Here is a 6,159-nt window from a genome sequence, read left to right as displayed (position 1 = left end):
CACACACACACACAGAGAGAGAGAGAGAGAAAGAGAGATTTCTGCAAATTTATGTTACATTATTTACTAAAGCAGACAATTCAAAAGATATCAGACAACAACAAACTCTAACCTTTGACAAAAATATAGATTTTTTTATATTTTTAAAATGATTAAATACATGTTCAAAAAATATATATCAAAGTTATGAGAAGTTGAAACATGAAGAAAAATTGACCTGAAACTGATCTGAAAATGAATGCGTCCCTGTGGACCTCTGCTGGATATATGTGGTCATTGCACTTTATTTCTTCAGCTATATCTCATACAGTTTTTTCTCAAAGCTGCAGATGGCAGTATTCTCTAACACATGGGCCAATATCCACAAACCTTTTATATTTCATTTAGGTCATAATTTCAGTGATTTTTTTTCCATTAAAATGAAGTGAGAGAGAGATTAATAAAACAGTGTAATTAATGCCAAGGGTCTTCACAATATTGAATAAATAAATTTGCAGTAACTGCTAAAGTGTTTTAACCCTCTGGCCCTCTTCGTTTAGGAGTCACACTTACCTTCTTCACAGTCAAAAGTGACCAAAGCCTTGAAATGTACCTTTTTTTTCTTCAGGAAAACTATTTTCTCCATTAGAATTAATATATATTTTTTTATCTCTTTATTTATTTACTATTAAATAAATGCAATATTTCACATTAAAATAGAGTGAAAGCATTTAATATAAAAATAAAAATTATGTGAGAATTGGGAAATCTGGAGGCATTAAAAAATAAAAACTAGTAATGTTGTTGTAACCTCTTGTATTAACACCTTATATAGATATATACAGAGGCTTTTGGATTCCCATAGTGTTTTAGACCTCATCTCCTCATTATTTTTTAAGTTTTGCATTTAGATCTATATCTAGACATTACTTTTTGTCAAGGTTTAGATATTTTTGGTTAGATAATTATCAGGTTTTACATTATGATTACACTGTAAAACATCAAAGCCCAAATAAGTTATATGAACTTACTTTTCCTCTTTAACTGAAATTGTCATTTTAAGTTTTGGATACTGAACTTAAGTTTATACGTTATTGAAAATTTAAACGTAAAGTAATGTGTTGTCTTGACTTCTTCTGAGTTTTGTCTGGCTTGTAAAAGTTCATTTAACTAGTGTCTGTAAGTTATATGTTGGGGAGGGGCGATACACGGAGAGTGCGAAAAGCGAAATACAGAGAGAAGTCATCGCCATTTTGAGTTAATGCAGCTGCCTGGAGACCTTACACGAATTTGTGTCGAGAAACTCAAAGAATGCGAGGAAAGAGAGTTTTTGTTTTTTTATTTGTAATGATAAATTAATAATGTTGTGATTTATTGCATGTTAGCCAATTTGACTGTGCTTCGCGAAATTAATATGACACCACAAGTTTTTCCCTCGTTAATTCACTGTGTTCCAGAGCCTCAAACGCTAAAATAGTTATCTCACTTTGGTTCACAGTAATTATATTTTAGTTGGTCTTCGACCTGAAGTCTGCAGGTATTATTATTTATTGCACTGACCGTGCTCCGCGAGTGTAAGACCGTTGGTCAGTTGAGCCACCGTCTGTGAACACCCGGTCAAGCCTGCCGTCGCCTGGATTTTGCTGCACGAGTGCACGTCTGTTTGTGGATGTACGTTACGTTAAGGTGTCGCCATACATTAAGCTTCCAAAAATCGTCTTTCTCTGCTTTTTGGCCATGCCACACATTTGTACTGTAATTAAAAACTAGACAAATGTTCAAATCCAGGCAGCGCTGGCTTGACCGGGTGTAACGTTACACAGATGAAGACGCACTTGACTGGGGCAATACAAGGACACGGGTTTTTCCCTCGCTAATTTTACTAGAGCCTCAAATGCTAAAATAGCTTAATATTTCACTTCGGTTTTCAGTTTATATATTTTAGTTACTTTTAAACGTTACTGACAGCTGTTTGTCTACTGATTTTTGTATAACATAATGTCATATGCTTATTTCGTATCGCATCTACTGATATGCTACTGCTTTTTCACACGCTTTTTACAGCTCTTCCTCTTCAAAGTTATTGTCAGCCTAAGATATAAGGTTAAGGTTGTCACCCTGCAGAGTTTTCAAGAAGCTGATTTTAAGGACATTCATGTTACAATGAGGTACAGTTAACACATCCTTACTTATATTAAAATCGTTTGCTGTTTAACTTGTACATTTTTTGCAGGACTAATGCAGTCATACAACATATTTAATGCAGACCATGCAATTATTTTTGTACAATTTCATTTGCTTAGTCTATATTGCTTCTACTGATATGCTACTGCTTTTCCACACCGTTACAGCTGTTGATTCCTCTTCAAAGTTATTGTCACTCTAAAGATATAAAGTGTCCTCCTAAAAAGTTTTCGAGAAGCTGTGTGAAGGACATTCATTTTACAATAAGGTAATTGTGAACTTGCTTATTTTTAAAACATTCTTTATTCTTGATTTTATTACTTGTCATGACCTCTATATATGACCTCTTTAATCATTTACGTTATATGATGGCATGTGATTTATTGATATGTGATTATTTTTCATCTGTATATATATATATATATATATATATATAGGAGTCACTCAGTATTGTTTATAATTGTATGTAGGACACAAATTGGAACAGAAGAAAAGCTGCCTTGGCCTTCTACGCTTCCTTTCAGAGGAGACTTCTGAGATAATCAAGATGTGTGATGTCAGAAAATATATTTAAATCTTGTGAATGTACTGATGATACTGAATTCATTGTAGAGCAGTATGTGTAGGGAAAAAGTAAATCAGCTTAACCATTACAATATATTTATTATTATTATTATTTTATCCCAGAATCCGTAATAATTTATGCTAAAATGCTTTTTTGACTGTCAGTCAATCTAAGTACTATACTTTATATCAGATCATGTCATCAATAATATCATGTACAAATCTAACAAAATATTAAAGTTTTTTTTTTTTTTTTTTTTTTTTTTGCTTTGTCTGGAATCTCCAATGCTGAATGTTGGTCAATTGTTTACTATAAGGGAAAACTTTTATATATAAAAATAAAAAAAATACTTTGAGCATTTATTGGAAATAGACCAATTTCACATGTGTGTTCTTATTGCTTTTAGTGAGCGTTTACAACATGAGTATTGTTTAACACAGTCAATGACCATGTATTGTGCAAATCATTCAAAGGTCAGAAAGCTACATGTACTTGTTTATATAGAGAACACTTACAATCTTTAAAGTGATTGATGAGCCATTATTTTGTATCATTACACATGGCCTGCCACTCCTCATTGTTCCACAATTCATGCCTTTTTCTTTCCCCCTCAGTTATATTTTACATCTACCTTTCTTCTAGTTCTGTATATTATTAGAGAAACTTTGATGTTTTGATGAAATGGTAGCACTTGTGTTCTTAAATGGCTTTTAAAAACCTGTTTTCTTACAAGAATTTGTATTCTCAAACCAATGTTAAAGCTTGTACAACATTACTTGAATTTTTTAATATTTCAATAAATTTTTTACATTTTTGAGCAGACCAGTTACAACTCTATTTATTATGATTTGAGTTTTCTTGAACCGATAATGTAACATAGTAAGTTGTTTTAACTCAGAGCATCAAGTTTAAACAACAAATGACCATTAGTTTAATAAATTGTAAAACTTAACTTCTTGAGTTGAAACAAAGAGTATCTGTAAGTTGAGTTAACTCACATTTTTAAGGCAGCAGGTGAACTTTCGTTTCTAAGTTTAACCAACTTGAAATGGTTTAACAGTGTACAGTCAATCATTAAAATCTTGTTAGAAAGGGAACACATAGAAAGCATTTTTGTTACTCAGTATTTGATAATTAAAAAAATAAATAAACAAAATAAGGAATGAAAAGTGATAATTCGAATCACTATACAAACATTTTGTAATTCATTAATAATTTATTCGATGTACCTCAATATTATACCAACTTTTAAAAACTATAAAACTATTTATGTCACAATTTTAATGCAACATCTACAAGGCTACCTCAAACATAAACCATTAGAAGACGTAATTGTCACGGTTGGTAAACCATGATCTCTGGGTTTTGCACTTTGTGGTGAAGTCTGTAGCTGTGTCCCAAAGTTGAGTGTATGCACTTCGAAGGCCACGGACTTCGAAGACCAACTAACTCAGTTAGCTGGATTTAATTGTTGACGATTTGGCGTGATCTTGGATCATTTGGTTCTTCGAAGCTCATCCCAGAGCTACTGTCATAGCAACAGGTCCGTCAGCTTAAACCTGCTCGGCAGCAGCTTATTTCATGTAAACAGGATTAGATCGCTTCTTTTCAACCAGAACTGATACTCAGAATATGTCTGCTACCACCGCTACTTTATTACAAGAGTATCTTACTGATCCAGGGACAAAAATTTTAAATAATAATAATTTTAAAAATTATTTAAAAATAATATAAAAATGCTGTGTAGTCCATAACAGCCTACTATAGACACAGCCAGTTTTACTCACTGAAATATTGATGGAGCGCAGGAGATGCAGATAACATGATATTGACCCTTAAGAAACTTTCATTAATGCTGTCACGTAACAAATCTGTCCCAATGTAAAATGAAATGAATAGATAATTTCTACATTGAAATAAAAATGTAAAGACTGCACAACTATTATAACGTGTGAATCTAAATAATTGTGAATCATGAAAAAATTCAAATAAAATAAAAACATGTATCTATTATCTGTTTCATGTATCTATTATAACATTTATGTAGTTTTGTTTGCTTGGCTGTTTCCTTATAAAAGTCCAGAAATTTGTCAAGTTTTTCATCAGGTGTCATTTTAAATTATATGACGTCATTACATTGCCGTCTTGCCACCAGCCAATCGCACCAATCGATCATGGATTCGAGTATTGATACATATCCCCTTTTAAGACAACACATGAACGCGCAATTATCTCAGATAACTCAGTCCAGCGATACTAATCATACACAACAGGTGTGTTCGAAGAACCCAATTAGCCGGATCAGGATTAGCACGATCATATCATCTTGGATGTGTCATTTGATCTCGGATGTAATAAGCGACGTACGAAGAACGGGCCCCTGGTCTCCAAAGTGCACGAAGGGCCCTCCGAAATGCGTGAGATGCTCCGCCTTCGCAGGATTTCCTAATTCCTCCACCTGGTGTTTCCGATTAGCGCTCTGTCGCATAGCAACGGTGCCAGAGGAGAGCTGAAGAGAGGACTGTCAGGATAGGAGGAGCCAGAACGGCTCGTTTTTGTTTTTATGTTTTACGTCAAAGTGGAGGAGGTGATGTACCGCAGGCTTAGCCATGACCGAGGCCAGGTAAATTACACTGGTTTGCTGTGTCCTTTGTCGGATTACAACTTTAAATGCAGGTACTGGCTTGGAGATTACTTGAATAATGTAATGATACATATGGAAAAACTACAAAATACACGAACACACTGTGACGAGTCAGCTGCCTCCTCCCTGATTATCACCGGCACCCCGTCCTAAATCGCCGCCCTTCACCAGGCTCCCGACTGGAGTGGGTGTGTGAAAGGAGGGGCGCTGGACGAGTCAGGGCTGGCGGCGTGTGATGGGGCACACCTGAAGGAAGTGGAGCCTCATTACCGCCGCTGTTTAAAAGCCCAACGCGCCTCTCCTCGGGAGACCGGTCTCTTCCCCGTGCATGCACACTGGTGTCCTCGTGGGTCCAGGAAGGGTGCGTTGAGGGACTCCCGCGCCACCAAGACGTGAGCTGCCGGACCCGCGATCCGGATGGGAACCGCACCCGTATACACGGCCGACGGGCCAGGATGCCGGGCCGTCCATCCCCTACCAGCGCCGCGGCCAACGAGAGAGACGCGGCCGCTAGGAGAAGCCGCCGCCCCTCGCGCCCCGGACCAAGGAGGGGAGCGCGTGCGGCCGCCGGACTCCGCCCCTTGCCTGGACCCTTCCTTGATGAACACTGCCCGACCCACACGAACCCCGCAGCACAACGAGGACACCAGATCCCCTGTTATTTTGGACACTTTCCCCCTTTGGCCACTTTTATTCCCTTTGTTTTATGATTTCTGTTAATAAAAGCCTCTCCGCGGCCTGACGCCACGCCCACTGTGTCTGTCTTGTGCTCCTCCCGTGACAACAC

This window comes from Carassius auratus, unplaced genomic scaffold (assembly GCF_003368295.1).
Source record: "Carassius auratus strain Wakin unplaced genomic scaffold, ASM336829v1 scaf_tig00215198, whole genome shotgun sequence".
Classification (NCBI taxonomy): Eukaryota; Metazoa; Chordata; class Actinopteri; order Cypriniformes; family Cyprinidae; genus Carassius; species Carassius auratus.
Note: the sequence above shows the minus strand (reverse complement) of the source record.